Consider the following 17,836-nt stretch of genomic DNA (forward strand, 5'->3'; position numbering starts at 1 on the left):
TGACTTCTGTCTCCTTTTTACATTGATATTTGCTCTCTCAAGACTTGGGAATTCATTTTGTGTTTAACAAAATAAAAGCTACACTATTAGCAAAATCAAAGTTCTTATAAATCATTTAAGAAGGTGTACCACTGGTTATTTTTTCTTAAAATAGTTGTGGATTTTATGGTCCTGCCTGTTACATTTCTCTAGAGAGAATGGCATGTCCTGCAAACTTGTCCAAAATTTCCAGCATTTGATTCCACAAGGGTAGGGCACGAGTCTGGCCACAGCCCCACTCCAACCAGAGGGCTGCCATCATTCTTGGCCTTTGGCAAAGCAGAGGCCCTTACTCTAGGCTGACCATAACCACAAGCTGGAGCAGCCAGGAGGTGCTCACCTCCAGCACTTCTCTGGGGCCTTTTCTGAATAGAAAGACTTTTTAAAAAATATGTTGCTTGCATTCAGTAATGAGCAGCAGATGTTAAAAATGACTAGGTCAGTTTCCACTGCACTCCCCCACGGGGAGATGTACTGTATATGGTGGTGTTAAATAGCTTGATTAGTGTAGCACAGATGAGTCCTATGACATTATCCATATTATTAGGAAAGGCCCAGGAAACAAAAGCCTGAGCCATATTCAGTCCTGGCATAAGTGCCTTCATCTCCGTTTTCTTTCATTATTTATTCTGCAGTCCAGAGTAGGAGCTTTCATCAGAACTCTCTATCCTTGTTCCTTATATAACAATCTCCACTCCTTCTCTCCATCTGTAGGCTGGAGGATGCAAGTTGCTTGTGCCTTGATACCTATTTAGGGGATACAGGCAGTGTGGGACTGCATTCTGAGCAATCGTGGCAAGTACAGAAAATCTAAAGACATCTGGGTTCTGCTTGATGGCACTGATTTTGACTTTGGGCATAGTTAAAGCAACATACAAGTTTCTCACATTTTTTGTTGTCATTTTCTCTTCTCTCTTACTTGCCATTTGATTCTATGCATCTGATTGTTTTGAAACAGCCAGTGGGTGATTTTCCACATTTCTTTAGTTCTCAAAGTTAGATCACTGAAGCTATTTTCCTTGGATAGGTTTCATCCTTATGGACGTTTGACTACCTTCTTGATCTGGTTTCCTGCCAGCACAAACATTTTTGTAGAGGGAGCTCCCTCCTCTTGTGGTGTAAGTGTTGTAGGTGGGTGCTGAGTGGTGTCTAATTAAGCATCTTCTATGAAGTAATCAGAGGTGTCAAGGAAAGAAATTCAGGCTACTCTGAAACCAGCCTGCACTGTCAGTAGCAAATCTGAGACAAACTGCAAGCTTAAATGTCTGCTTTCTTGTAAGAGGGCTTGGTAAGAACATAAAGATTTAGGCAGGCAGGAGATGAGAACACCCCTGGTGCCAGGAAACTGGGATAGCTTATACAATGGGGCTCAATCACACTCACTAACATTACAGATACTCACTCACACTCACTTGCATTACAGATACTGAGCTTACAGTTTTGCAAATGTTCAGGGAGATTACGCTGTTCTCAAGAAATAATAGCATTCAGTAAAAGTAAATTGGCCCTAACTACTACTTTCAGAAAGAGTTTTTCCCTCTCCTCCCTTTTCTCTCCATCTTACAAAGCCAATATGGCCAAATTTATGATTAGTAGTGAGAGGCCTACGATAAATTTAGAGCCATAGAAAAACATCTAAACCTTAAGCACACACACAAAAAAAAAACACCCAAAAAAGCCCCAAAGGAAACACTGGCTGACACAGTCATCATGGGTTTATAGGGCAGTACCAAAGCTAGCACACCAAGTATCCAGCGTTTCAAATAGCTCATTCACAAAATCTGTGTACTACATTCTGCAGAGACTTGAATCCTGTTTGCCTTTTGGGAGTTGTCACATTGAAGCCAATTGGATTACTCATTTGTTTGAAGCAAGCAGGATTTAACCCTCCAAGAAACAAAATGGATTTGCTAAATGAAAGGGATTAGCGTTTTCTTTATAATGCTGTGCTGGGGGGGGGGGGGGGGAGGGGAAGAAGAAAAAAAAAGACAAAAGGCATCTCTTTTCCCTCTCTTTGTTTGGTGCAGTGTGAGTGGGAAGCTGAACAGGACTCTTCTGCACCCTTTTATTCTTCATTTTAGTTGCCATCTTCTTTGCCTTAGCATGTTTCAATCAGCATGCTGATGCTAATGGCTATTTTTCATTGTGCTGGTCATATCACACTGAATTGGTTCTGGAGGGCAGAGCCGCTCTCTTGCTCTGGTATTTGAGACATTGGATACCACTTGTCTCAGATCTAATTTGTGATGGACACAAACTGGGCATGGTTTCTCATTTGGCAGTGCAAGAAGCTGGTGAGCCAGCTGCAGGTTTTTGCCATTCTTGTAATGTGCTGATGCTGGAGAATAGTCTGCCTATGGCGGTGGCTTACAAGATCAGGTGCCTGACTTCTTGAAACCAAGCTTGCTTTCAAGGTCTTTGTCTGTGTGAGCACTGTGTTGGGACTCATTCAGCACAGAATGAACCCCTCTGGCAAAGATAGTTAGGCAACAGGTCCTGTTGAACTAAAAGAAGTTTTTATCTCCTGAATCATGAGGGAAGAATGATGCCCTTCTATGAATGCACAACTTCTGCATGTCTGCAGTTAAAGAAAAGCCACATTACATTGCATCTCTCACTTTTTGTCATCCTCCCTGAGCACCCAGAACAAGAGTCAGCGAGCAGTCCTAGATTTCTATGATCTTCATCTGGAGATACATCCTCTTTCATGGCCAGCAGACACTGGGCTTCTGCTTCTGGACTCTGCTGCAACAGCAGCAGCCTCTGGTTTGAGAAGCTGGGTTCTGTATGGCCTATAGGAGACAGACACAGACTTCTCCTCTAATTCTGTACAGGTGCCAGAAGGGGCAGCACTTTGGGGACAGTCCTGGTGATCAGGGGAAAACCAGCCAGGCTGAAGGTCACCACTTCAACTTTGCCTATGCAGATGAAGACAGATTACCTGGTACTGCCTGCATTTGTACCCCTATGTGGCTCAGTATTATTCACATTTCTTGCTTGATCTGTGTCCCATCATAAATATGCTCCTTTTACAATCTGTTCTGAAACCTGAGACCCTCAGCATATACTTGGAGCATCATCTGTATCACATGTAAGGAACATTTTCTGTGGGGTAGAGATAAGCTCTTACAGCAACTTCAGATTTACACTTCCTGAGGTGGGGCAATATTCAAGAATACGAGATGGGAATCTGGCAGAATTTAAGGACCCTTGTTTGGAAAATTCTCCCATGCATACAGAAGTGCTTCTCTTCTGTCAGTGTATCTAACAGGAATTTCACAGAGAGAGAAACAGTCTGCAGGCTTTCAGTATGAATGTTTCTGAATCTGACCAGTGTGAATCTATTGCTGATTGTAATGCTGTCCCTGATTTGATTTTATTCCATCCCCAGTTCAGAGACCCAGTGGAGGAGTGGCTTCACAGCAGATAGTCTCTTCAATCAATGCTAAGAAGCTCTGGATATTATGACAGCTCTTACCAAGGCCAAGATTCAATACAAGAGGTGGCAGAATCTATGAGGAAGAGATTTACATGCACTTTAGTTCTCAGCATAAATCTGTCTGCTTCCTAAAAAAAAGCTGTGAGCTCCACAGGCCTGGGATGGCCGTAAGACAGAAAGGATGGAAGATTTATTATTTCTTTTAATACTTCAGCAGTTATGCTATTTATCTGCCAAGTGACAGACCTCTTGGTGGGAATGATTTTGTGTCCCACCAGACTGCCATGGGAGGTAGCCTAAAAGGTTTGCAGTCAGCTACGCAAACACAGGGAAAAGGCTGCTCAGGAGCAGCTGTAACCTATGAGGAGTAAAACAAAACTCACTCTGGCAAGAAGCTGCCTCTAAGTCCAGATACTTCAGTCCACACAGCAGGCTGGTAACCTGTTTCCCTCTCCAGAAGGGCTCTGTTTCATGCATGCTGGTGCTGAGGAGCAGGAGGCACTAAATGAGAAGCAAGTGAGGTTAAGGACCAGTGTTTTGAATGAGCTGAACTATCAAACTGTGCTGCAGGCTAAATCCGGGTTAGTGTTATAGACCCCTCGGACTACACCACTCCTTCATATTGCTGCTCAGGCAGCCAAAGTCCAAGGCTCTTTTTGCCGAGGAGCAGACACTGCAGAATTGCTCAAACCTCTTTTGTACTAATTATTCTTGCTGAGCTGTTGCAGAAGAACATCTGCCCTGTGATGACAGTCCAGGTTGTCACATCATCAGATTGGGCATCCAAAAAAGGCAGCTTTCCTCCCATGAACTTCTAAATACCCCAGGTGCAGAGGCAAAGAGATTTAGGAGAAACACTGCCATTTGTCATGACATGTAACAGTGTTGGTGGGTGGATTTTCCACCATTAGGTGGGGAGCCCTTGTCTTGGAGGCAGAAGGACTGTGTGTGAGGGGATGCAGCAGCTGCTGGGAGCAAGTAGAGCTCTGCTGACAGTTAGGAGACGCTCTGCCTGGCTGGGTGCTGACCCCAGCCTGGAGCAGGTGTTTAGGGAGAGCCATGGCTGTGCCCAGCAGTACAGATGCACTCCTGCCAGCCGAGCAGTGACCTACCTGCAGTGAGACTGGGCTCAGCACTCTGCTTGCACAGGATTTCCCAGCTCAGCTGCCCAAGACACAGGGCACTAGCCACTGCACAGTGAAGCTGACTGCAAGATTGGCCTCATCTGCATTCAAAGCCAGGTGTGGGAGATGCGTCTGGGGATGGCCTTACACTGTTTACTTTCTCCTCTAATCGGAAGACTTTGCCAAGGTATCTTCCAGTGCAGCAGAAATATCTGTTATTCTTGGACATTAGAAGTGTCTTTAGCTCATGTAAATTGCAGGAAGGGTGAGTGACACAGTGTACATTATCTTCCAAAGAGGCTTTCTATTATTGTAGTGCCAAGCTAGGGAGAGAGCATGAAAAGCACAAAGCAGGCAGTGACAATTATTTGAGTCGTTTTGCTGTTCAGGACTGGAAAAAAGTTGCCTCGAGCCATTCTCAAATGACCCCTGCTGTCAGTGGGGCTGGATGGGTATTCCCTAGCTCAGTGCTGCTGGGCTGAATCCAGCCTCAAATCTTTTGGAATGGGACTGCTGTGAAGAGTGGCACATGGCTTTGTTCTGTCTGGGAGTATTGAGACAGGAGCAGCTTAAAAAAATAGGTCAGAGTATTTCTATTTTAAGTTCCTGTCAAGCAATAGAGGGGCCCAGTGTGGTGAAGAGCAGGCACTATAGCTCCGTTCCTGGGCAGCCCCTGGGGGGCAGCTGGGAGCTCAATGGCTGGCACAGCAGCGCAGCACACCCAGGAACCCCTGGCAAGGAGTAAAACATGTTCCTACAGACATGCTGAGCATCTGCTGGCCCGCTCTGGAATAAGTTCAGTATTGGACCAAATCTACTAATAACAAAATCCTATTAACTGCATTTTCTCACCACAAAGGCTAGTCATGGGACCTGGGAACAGCAGCTTCATTCTGCAGAGCAGATCTAATTGTGCAGTCCTAGTCTAAATAAGCATACCTCTGAATTGCAGAATCCCGATTTATACTGGTTATGATGCTGACTTGCTGTTAACTGTGGATGTTACAACTCTCTGGAACTTCTCTTGCCACAGATTGCAATAAAAAGCATTTTCTGGTGATGAAATGTCAGTAAAAAAAGTGGAACGTAAAAATCTCTTTGTGACTATGGTTATGCTTTAAGAATGATTTCGTCTTTCTGCAAACATAACGTGTGGTCTGCATGGGAGTTGTGAGCAAAAACAGTCATGCACAATGACTGCAAATAAAATAATAAAGAAAATTGTTTCCACTGTCAAGTGTAATTGTTACTTATGGCTTTAAATCTGTCTTACTATAGGCAAGGCATCCTCCTAGGAGCTGATGATGATTACTTGCCTATTTCCTTCACTCAGGGCTCATAAAATCCTCCCCAGGGCAACACCCATTAATTTCTAATTTAGCCTAGTTCCACTAGCCCAGTTGTGCAGCAGCCCTAAGTCAGAGAACTAGATTTCTGGACCTGCTTTCCTTCAAGTCAGATGCAATCAGGTGCAAGGTGGCAAGAGCACAATCACTGAAGTGCAGTAACAATTTTCAGGCCCGTGCCTGCACACTTCCAGCAGCTGGATATCATGGCAGTGGGAGATGTGTCCCCAGTGGCAGGGTAGGGGCAAGCAACTGCTCCAGCTTGCACAGGACACCTCATCCTTCTTGCATGAACTGCTCTAGCTTTTCACAGTCCAGAGTCCTTGTTCCAGCCTCATCTTCTGTTTGTGCACAGACCCTGCGAATGCCAGACACTGTCCCATTCAGAGATGTGCCCGCCCCACCAAGCACACAGTTATGGTGCAATCAATATCCTGTGTTCCTTCTGCCTTGCATGTCCCTGCTCAAGCACCAATACCTTTTCATAGTGATCAGAGCCTGCTGCAGACCTGCAGAAGCCATGCATGCAAGTGCCTGTCAGGCTGCTTGCTCAGGCTTTGGATCAGGAGCTGTTGTTTTGTTCATCTGTTTCCCAGACGCTGACCTTACCAATAGAGTTTGCAGTGACTACCAAGTATCTCTTGTAGCACAGCTGAAGGGGCAGCAGAAGCAGAAGCAGACCCCTTGTGAGGAACAAACATACACACACACACAATCCTTAGTCTTCAAAAAGAAATGAAACCTGAAATCAGCAGCAGACATTAGTATTCAAAATTTCCTCCCTGGACTTCTAATTTGATAGTACACAATAAAAAAATAGTGTACAATTGTGCACAAGAAGAAAATAGATGCCTTAAATTATTGCATCTAAACTGATGCAGAGGCTATCAACAACTATGTCTCAAAACTCCACAGGTACCAGCAATTTCAGAGCCACTTCAGACCTTTCAAATCACAGAGTCTACTCTGGATTTTCATCAGAAGCACTGGCATTGATTTCTTACTAACCCTCCATCCGGTTGCGTAAGACATTCACATAACTTTCATATTCTCTCTCCCTCTTTTGGTTTTTAGCCCTTCTGCCATGCTATGTGGTGGTAAAATTTATGTGCCATTATAAGAACTCTTGTAGTGTCCAGATTGATCACATCATGCTTAACATGGCAACTTGTCTTTGAAGCTAAGGCACATGACACAGCTGAGACTGTACATGCTTTAGTGTTACATGGAAGGAACTTATGGGAGATACTTGAAGCAGAAATCAGATTAATAGAATTATTATTATTTTGCCTAAATATGAATACAAATCAGGCTGTATGTAGGTGTTCTGCATTACCCGAGGAAAAGGATTATACTTCTACCAAGAGATGGCATTATTAAATGTTCACTTGACACTTGAAAAACGTTGTTCTCTGATTTAAAGAAAATGACATAGTCATTTATACCATAAATATTTGCCACGTACTCAAAAAATAATTAGAATACAATTTAACACAGAGCATGCAATTTAAGTATGAAAGGTTTGGGATTCATTATTTGGGTTAAAGTTTAAAAAGGACTTGGAGTCTGTAATCAGAGTAACAGGAGAACTAACCCTCAAATGCAGCGGAGATGTTACTGGTTCAGGTACTGCAAACACACTTGAATATGGAAATGCATTTCAGCCTCAGACTTCTAAGAAATGCTGACATAAGATGGGAAGAAAATGACTGTAAAGTGTCAGCTACCTAGACAGTCTTTTTATGAAGTAAGGAAGTAAGCGGCATCTGTTTTGCCTGCAGATCTGGATTTACCTCTGTCATAAGAAATGACGGAAAGCCTTGGCTGGGAGTTTTTCCAAAAAAACACAGAGGCTGAATTCAGTGCTTTTCCTGTCCAGCACTTGCTGAGACTTTATTAGCCAGCATTGTTCACATCTGCTTATAGGTAGCACACCAGAGGAGCATGTGATCCAGCTGTTGCTATGGTATCTAGTGGGATTTTAAGAAAACAACAGCAGAAACAGTGGCAAGAGCCCCTCCAGCTGACACCTGAGTTAAAGGAACATTGCCAAAAATGATGGGTTGAACATACTTCACCTTTATTTGACATACTTTTTTTCTGAAGGAATTGAGAATTTAGAACTCCAGTGAGAATTATGAGCACCTGGAGCCTCAGGGAGCCTTGGGGAGAAAGAAAAACAGCACCAATAATAACACCATCTTGTGATTTCTTTTTTAATGCCTCCTTAATTTAGCAGAATGACATCTGCTTTCAACTGAGCTCTGAAAGCATTCAGAATGCCTAGTGCATCAGCAATGCAAGAGGACAGACGTCTCAGTCATTACAGAAAGCAGCTTGTAGGAAATGGGACAACAGCAGCAATCAAACCAGCCTTCCCTCATCTCCCCCTCATGCATGCCAGGCTATAGATAATGGAGATGTATGAAAACCTTGTTCCCACATGCTTCCCAAGCAAGGCTGGTCACCCTAACGCCATCCTGCAGCAATACACATACAGCCTATCAGAAAAACATAGAGCTCCTCTGAGTCCTGACAGCTAACAAGCGCAGAAATACCAACGAGAGTTTGGCTGAGCTCAATACTTGGACTTTTGTGAGCCAGCCAGCAATTTGGAGACTGCAGAACCTCAGGAGACTGGGCTTTCCCTTGCTTCTGCTGGTACCTCCCTTCAGTGAGTTGCTCAGAAATACTGAGATTACTGTTCTGGCCTGCAGACAGCCAGGCGCAGACTGTGAATCTGCTTTGTGATATCAAGAACAATGTGCTGTGCAGCGAGCACCCCTTGCTCTGGGCTCTGGGAGGCATTCGTGGCTAAGAGTGCCCGTTTGAGATTATGTTATATTCAGTCATAAAGTTGCTGTGAAACAGCTGGCCTTGCAGCTGGGGAAGATTTCTTCTTTCACCATTGCATCCTTGAAGACTATGAGGCAAAAGCCCAACAGAGGCCAGAGTGATGAGCAACCAGGGAGACCAGCCTGCTGTGTTTCTCTGCCTTCCAGCCCAGGGAAGCCACTCATCTCCCCTGCTGTCCTTGCCCACAGGCATGGTGCAGCTGTGGGTAGCTGCAGTAGGCCAGGACAGCTTGCAGAACTACCCCTGTGCAGTGCCCTGACTGCCTCCTGGGAAATGGTGTCCAGCATCCCCCAGCCTGAGAGATCTGTTGTCTCTCTTACGATGCTTTGAGTATGGCTGATTTTGTCCCAATGGTTCTTCTACTTCTAGTATTAGGCTTGAAGCTGATAACATCTGAGAGCCAGTGCCATGTCCACTTGTAGTTACAGAACTGCTGTGCGCTACTGACAGGCAGGCATGATGCTAATGCAAGGACAATGGGCTTTGTGTTGGAGGAAAACTGTCAAGAAATCTGCTTTCCTAACTTCAGCTCAGTATCTGCTCTGACAAGGCTAGTAGGGGGCTTAAACACGTTTTTCTTTTCCCGGGTTCCTCTTGAATATTGCAGACTTCATGAATTAATTAGAAGAATACTTGGTGCAGTAGGTGGAGATATGAGAGACTGTTTATGTTCAGCAGGAACACAACCTCCTTTATAAAACTAATCTATAAAACAAGGTCTTGCAAGAACTGTAGGCAGTTTAATAGCTTACTTATAGAACCTGATGATAAAATATGCATAATCTGATATTATATAGCTTTATTTTTTCCTGACAGAATATGAATAATTCAAGATATTTTTTTCAACTGCAAACCTCTAAGCATGACCCAGTCAAATCTTTTCATCCTGAAATGCATTATCCTGCAAACCAAATCTGGAGACATCGTGCTCTGCACATGCACGAGACAGTACATCAGGGCTGGGCTTAAGAGCCTGGATAAGAAGAGGCTCCAAGGTATTTCTTACAGATGACCTATGAAAGCTCATGTGCTAAGCCCGCAGTAGAGAAAGGCTTCAACATTTAGTAGGCAGAAAGAGGCACTTCACCGTGACAGCCTTCAGCCCAGGAGTGCCAACAAGCTGGCTTATCAAAACACTGATAGAGAAGCAACAGATGAGAAGTTTGGGAACTCCTGCTGAGAGGCTGGTCAGAGCACTTGTGACAGCAGTGAGCACAAGGCAGGGAACTGCTCCTAGGTTGCATCTGCCCCTTGCTCAGCCATGAACTATTTGACCTCTCTTCTACTGTGTCTGACACCACACCTTTATCTGTTTGCAAGCCTCTTCTTGTTAATTCCCACAGAATATTAGCATCTGTCTTTTTCCCTGTTTTCATTCTTCTTGGTCAGCCAAGATCAAGTCCTTCCTTCAGGAAGAGAAGTATTTGCCAGGAACAGTACTGAAAGCAGATTTTCCAACCCTATCTCCAGTTCTGATCTTCTTTTCTTCATACAGAATTTACTTAGTTGCACCGTCTAAGGGCACAAATAACTATTTCCAGTCCATTTTTTGTCTTTGACTCTGTACCTGTGCATCTTCTCCTCAGCTTTCTTTGCCCAAAACTTTCAATAAGCAGAAGAATTTTTCACTATAGGATCTATTTAAGCTGCAAATATTTGCTTTGCCTGCTGCTTCAGTACATCCCATTAGCTTCTCTTCCCACATCCTCTACACCTTTGTATTTGCCTTTCTATTTTTCTACCACTCTGCTTGCATACAAGTGTGATCTCACCTCTGCTACAGCTCTTAGTCATTTCCTCCTGCCCCTTGCAATCCTGTTTCCTTCATTCCCCAGTTGCCAGCTCTCTGTATCTTTGCATATGCAGGAGGCTCCCATTGCCATTTCCACATATACAGGCAGAGGTTACAAATTGTATTTATTGATCTGACTGGCTTGTAGCTGTTAAGCTGCAGAGATCTCAACCTCTCATTGTTCCAATGGGCAGAGGGAACATATACCCATGGACTTGGGAGAGTATGAAGTTTAATTAGTTTGCATGGACAAACTAAAGGTGATTCTGTGCATGCCCTGTATGACCTCAGATAAACTCTCATGTCAATTTTTAATTCTTGCTTCATTTAGAGACCAAGAATATTTCTATTAGTAAACAACTTGCTTGGAAAATATCCTTTGTAGGGTTGGTGGTTTTGTGATCATTGCTCAGTTACCCTAAATTAATTCCTTAATTTTTATTAAGATGCCCAGAGTGTCTTGAGTATGGGGTAGGTTCCCAAGAATTAAAGATTGACACCACCAGAGTTTCCCTGGAGACTTCAGAACATGAAAAGGCAGATTACTGATGTACAGAATGCAAACTCCTGTTCTGGCAACATGTTCACAGCTGCTATGAAAGGAGGCACAGCCTTGCAAAGTGAGGTCAATAAACCAGACAATAAATCAAGTTTATGAAAGTCATGACTGGTGGGACTACATTAAAACATTATCTGTGAAATGTACGACAGCCATGGATGAAATAACTTTTGTCTCTGGAAGGCAGGTGGAAACAGATTGATTTAATCTGTCAAGAAACACCAAATATTGATACTGAGGGAACTGTCTGTGAAGTGACAGTGAGAGTCAAAGGCATAGCAATTTGTGGAACACACACAACACTGTTTAAAAGTTCATGGAAATGGAAATGAATCTACACAAAGAGGACAGATCTTCTGAAGAATCTCACACTTTTTTTTTCTGCATGTTATCATCACTAGAACTCATAGTGCTTTGTTTGCTGAGTGTGCCTAGCTCCTTATTGTCCATTCAGAAGAAATTTTTTTTTCAGTACAGACAGCAGGCAATATTAAGAAATTCTGAGCATGCTGGCAAGAAGCAAGATTTGTTGAGTCTCTTTGTACCATCTTTCACATAGGGCTTTTAAATTACCTGCAGTGAACACATACTTCTGTTTGGAACCTGAATTTCAGTTGGTTCAATTTACAATAACTAAGAATTACAGAGAGAAATAAGAAGTTAGGCTTAATTATTCTTTTATGACTATTCTAAACAGGCCTGAAATCTGGAAACTGAGGGTGGTGATGAACTTGAAAATTAAATGGACAGCTGGCTGAGTTTATCAGAAACAAATGATCCTTTTTCCAGCACTTGCTAACTGCCTCTGAAAGCTCTGTAACTATTGCTGTTTTGCAGCCAGATACCTTGAACACAAAAAATAAAATGTTAAAATGGCTGTGCTCCAAGCACACATGGTAAAGGCTTTCTTATGGCCTAACTACCCCAAGTGCAAGGCAGTGTTTTTAAGAAGCAGTAATGATTTTTATTAGACCAATATAATCAGAAAACCAAGTATGTTTCCTTCAAGTCTGAAATAAAAGCAGTTATTCACTTAAATATAGGCTGAGAACAATTGCTGTGAATTCAGTTTTCAAACTTTTGTGAGATTCTTTGTTTGAAGTTGCCTAAAGATTTGCAGCTCCTTAGTAGATAATTAAGAAATGCTCCAAAGGTGAATGTCCCCCGGATTTTTCCACAAGCAATAGTTTTGCCACCAAGCAGCTGTTTTAATCTGCATGTATTAATAGCGTATGTGATATGCTGTGTTATAAAGGCTGCTTATTGCACAGCACTTAAGGTATACCTTGTGAAGATTAGAGTACCTCCAAGGAACTAGGATGCCTATCCATAAGGCTTATTCATTACAGCTATAGATAGAAGTACACTGTCTTTGTTAGTTGAGTTTGAGTTCAGGCTTGTTCTCAGGCTTGATGTTTCTCTTGCTTGCTTTGGAAATCTATGGAAATCTATGGAAACAAGACAAACTGGAAAAAGCACAAATTAGAAAAGGAAAACGACGGATATGCCAGTGCACTCTAACCTGCTCCTTTCCTGGAGGGTATCTGAACTATAATGCCATGGAGAGTTCACTGCTCTGTAAGCAAAGAAATTTCAGAGATGTTAAGTGTTGCCCTCAGTTACTGGAAACCTCTTCTAAAGCAGAGGAATCATCCATTTAAAAAGCATTAACACCATCTGACCCAGTCCAAGTCCTTTGATCAAACAGTGATAGTGCATAATATCACTCTGAGCAGTGCCAGTTTTACCCTGTGCTAAAGGAGAAGAGCAAAGCATCGTTATTTGAATTACACGTGTGGTCCCCAGGCTGCATTAAGCCCTTGAAAAAGGCTCTCAAACTCCATATCCATAAAAATAGTAGATGAAATAAAGAGAAACATGAAAGAAGAAGGAACGAAAAGAGCTCTACCAAATGAGAAAATACATTCGGTTTTTCTTCTCCTGAGAATACTTTCTACTACGTTGGTATAAAATGCTGATGTTCACAGCTTTGCCCATTTAGAGCTCAGGCTGCACAACAGTCCTTAGCTAACAGATGTTTCCAAATGTGAAAGGACACTATTGTCTGATGAACTTGCATGCTCCAATGATATCTAGCCATTAAAATTAAATTATGGAATCAGGAAGAACCAAATCTCATGTATCAACATCTGTAGAATACTGAAGTGAGACAAGAGCCATTTATAATCATCCTGCTTGTCCAAAGAGCTATATTATATTACACCAAGGTTTTCAGAGAGGCTCCAAACACAACAAGGAAACAATAAAAGCAAAGGAGAAAGGAGGCAGCAGAACTTTAAAAACTCTGTACAGCAACATCTGCTCTTTGCAGCAGTCACTCATCTTTGTCTCTCTTGAGTCAGAGTCTAAATCAGAATCAGCCAGAAGGTGGCCTAATTAGATTGCTTTTATATTCAAGGTAATACCACCTGGAGTCATTAACGCTATAAATTACAGGAGCTCTCTCATGACAGAGCACTACAGTGTTGATGAATAGGAGCAGGCAGAGCTGAGTGGTTTTAGAAATCAAGACAGAAGGAATCAGGAGACTAAGGCAGACTTCTGGGGCTGCATCTCAGTGGATTTTATGCAACGTCATCATGTATTAAGAATAAGAGGATGGATTAGACAATAGAAAGTCAGGGCTGACATGGATTCTTTATGGATTCAGTATAATTTTTTTAGGCTCTAAATCCGCATTCATTTTCAAAAGAGAGGAAGGAACTGGAAAGGTTTCCAGGATACACAATACTGTTAATACCAAACAACACTTCTCTACAGATATCTTATCAAAATGCCTGGGTCACATGTTGTTCCTTGTTCCTTGTTTCTTTGGGAAAGTTCCAGTATGACACAGGAGCAGAAAAGAGAGAGCCTGACTGCTATTGCTGCTCTTCAGTACCTACAGAAGCATGGACTGACTGGTGGTACAGCACAGCCAACTTTAAACACTTTGCATGTATGATTTAAACAGACCCTAGCATTTAACATTCTGTGAAAATAAGGCCTGGTTTTGATGCATCTACTTAGGCACTGAGAAATCAAGACGCTATTCAAACCATCCTCACCAGCAGCTTTATCCACAAAGGGCTCATGCAAAGCACAACCATCACACGTCTGATGTCTGGAAGAGCACAATGGCAGCAAACAGATGTACAGTCTAGCCCCTAATATATGAAGAACATAGAAAGTAGAGAATTGAGGCAGACACAGAACGGTGTCTGGAAGAAAGGGAAAGGCATAAATGTAGGAGTGTGTCTGAGAATGGAGTAGAAAACATCTAGCCAGATTATTTTAAGTGGTATTTTTTGATTAAAAAGCAAACACAGCTATAGAACAGAGAACTGAAATTCCATTGACATGAATTGTTTGCATAATCAAAGCTTCTGAGTGACAGAAATAAGGAATCTTTTTTAAAACTTACAGTATTGTATGACTCTGACACACTTTCTGTCATGTGGCAGATGAACATTCATCAGCCTGGGCAAGAACCTCTGTTCTTGAGTTCTAGTGATTTGGAAATCAGAAACCAGTTGATCTAGATGCCTGAGGGAATAAACATATAAATATGTATATATATATGTTTATATATATACATATATGTTTCCTGGAATTTCCTCCAAAAAAGATATATATAATGCTTGGGGAAGCAGCTTTAGTGTGAAATTACCTTTCTTTCACGGAACAGGAATGGTCATGGAGTCAGCACTGAAGGCTAAACTCTGCAGCCTGTCTGGTTAAGACACAGCATTGAGGGAAAAAATATGGATTTTGAGAAAAATGAGGCATTTTCAAGATGAAAAAATTTCCCACATAGTGAAGGAAGTGGTCATTTTGAAAATTATCTCTTCATATCTGAAAATTATCTGTAAAGAAAATGCTACAAATTATCTCCTTTGGTATTTTTTTTCTTTTGATTCCATTTTCATTTGCATCTCCATTGCTATGTGTTATATAGTTTGAAATAAATAACAGTCTGTTCTATCATGTTCACCAAAGGTATTACAAAGCACAGGAGGGTTGTCATGGAGACAGTATTCATAAGGGAAGCAATCAAATTCCTAAAATATTTAAGCAACAGTCACTCTTCAGGACAAACAGTAAGTAGGATATTTGTGATAGGAAGATAGGATGGAATTTCTCATGTTGAAGTTGAGAAAGAAACCAAAATCCACTTTGGGAAATAAAGTGTGTTTAAATAAGAAAAATTGTACACAGCCACTTTAACGTCTAAATGAGGACAATACTCATCACAGAATAAGAAGAAATAATCATGGTTACATCTGTGACTTTCACCTGCTTCCTGAGTCTGAAATGGATGATGCTTTTTATGATGAGGAAAGTGGGTTTTTCTGGGCAGTTCAAACCATCAAAAGGAAAGACCTACACTTCCATTTTGTCTGCCATTTCTTTTTGTGTGACAACTTACTGAGCTGATGCAGTCAGCCACTGATGTGCAAAGGCAGATTTGCCTTCTGAGGATAAAATAAAGAGGTAGCTCAGACCTACAAATATCTAATTCCTAACAAGTGTTGTTTTAATACCAACTCTTCTCAGACCTGGAATAATACAAGAGGCAGCTGCCAAAGGCAAACTGAAGATTACCATTTCCATTTGGATTTAACGAAGTTAGCTTTGAACTGGTAATTACATCTTCAAGCAAAATGGATGTGTTTTGTGAAATGAAAATTGGGCAGCTGAACTCAAGTCATAGCACAGCCACACTGTGTCCAGTGTTGCTGGGAGGCATTGGTAAACAAATTTTGATCAGATTTCCAGTTTTTCCCATTACTCTTGGCTCCTACTGCTCCTTTTTGCCTGGTTTCTTTTTCTTCTCCTCCCTTTTGTATCATCTACTCATTTCCACTCTGCACTAAGCAGCAAAGAAGGAATGACAAGGAGAAAACATTGTATGAAAATAAGCAAATAGAAATGGAAATCAAAACAGATATCTCAAGCGAAACTCTGATGGACTTTCACTGGGATATCTGCCCAAGTCAGGGAGCACGGGGAAGGCAGGAAATGGACTAAAGAGATCTTTAAAATATTGCAGAGCTTGTAGTTAATTCAGATCAAGTGTTCCTGGAGCCAGCTCATGGTAATGGAGAGTGCTCTGATGATGTAGGAGGGGCACATAGTTTTCGCAGTATTGCTGCTTTCCCAGGCTCTCCTGAGTCTGTCACTTTGTGAGCTCCATGTTTTAACCCTCAGGAGAGTACCGACTGGGAACTGAAAAGGTTTTGTGTGAGACAATTTATGGCAGGCCAAATACCATGAATGTATCCATTTGGCCTTACAATAAATCCCCCACTGATTAATGCGGCTTCCTGAAGGGTCTGATAAAGGAGCCCTGCAGTTGGGGGTGGCAGGTCTGACAGCCAGTTCCACTACAGGCATCACACAAGTGCCTCACCCTCCAGCTGTTAATTAACAGAGACAAGGAGGAGATAGCATTAAGCAAAGATTCCTCTCTTGGTTACTAGCTTAACCCATGAAAACCACAGATCCTTGTCACTGATGCAGGGGACCACAGGATCTTGACCTTGTCACAGCTTGGCATCCCCCAGTGAGCACGTGTCTTCTCTTAATCTTGGCTCCCTCTCCCTTCTGCATCCATCTCCAGCTTCCTCTCCTTGTGTTCAGTGCTCCGAACCATACTTTCTAACCTTGCTTCCCTTTTTTCCCTTTCTCATTCCTGGTGAGATCTCCTCTAGGTCATTCAAACAGTGACCTCTGCTCAGCCAGGCACCAGGAGGTGTTTACATATGGTAGTAACTTACTTCTCTCCTCCTCTCATAGCAAACTTCTGCCTCTCCTTTCTGCACACTCTGCCTGATAATTTCTCTTTCACAAAGCATTTAAAGAAATGTTACTCTCCCAAAATACACTCAGTGCTTCAGCATGCACTCTGTTATTTTGCAGGAGGCTGCTGCAAATCTGAAAAGTCAGCTCAGGAAACTGGCTGGCTTCTCAAAACACTGACTTCTGTGTACATGCAGATTAAACTTGGGATCCACTTTCTGAGCCACGTATCAGTGCTTGAGGGAAACAAGCAGTGATGAAACCATGACTACTCCAGCATATCTTTAGCTATTACGTGTGCTCTGGACTGCACAGGTAGTCCAGAGTAATTAGGATGCACGGTGCTCTGGTGCAAAGGCCTCCCTCACACATACCCTTGCCCTGGGGGCTCAGCAGCAGACTGGAGAGATCATCCCCTTCACCATCAGCCTCAACCTCAATGAGATTAACCCAGGCAGCTCTATGAGTACGGCAGACTTGTCGTTGGGATGTGCAGCCCACACAGGCCACTGCACTCAGGGTCAGCTCCGAATTTCACAGCTCACATGAGTCTCTGCAGTCTTTGCCTAGCCTTGAAACTGAAGGAGTTTCTGGGCAGGGTCACACTTTGCCTGAGCTGGCCTTAGCACAAAGATGGCACTCATTAAACAGTTATGTGAATAATAACCACTTTAGGTTGGTTAATCAGCCTAGATAACATATCCAGCTCCCACACAGCACTCTCTTCTCATCCACACAGCAAACACTGCAATTTTAGTACAGTTGCTGATGCAGTGTTAGAATACCTGGTAATCATTAATTAGCTGAAATACTAACATCTGACAGCAAGAAGCATAGCATCTCAGCTCTGCATTCCCATAAACCTTCAAGTGGTTATTA

This window comes from Phasianus colchicus, chromosome 7 (genome assembly GCF_987193195.1).
Source record: "Phasianus colchicus chromosome 7, bPhaCol1.hap1.1, whole genome shotgun sequence".
NCBI lineage: Eukaryota > Metazoa > Chordata > Aves > Galliformes > Phasianidae > Phasianus > Phasianus colchicus.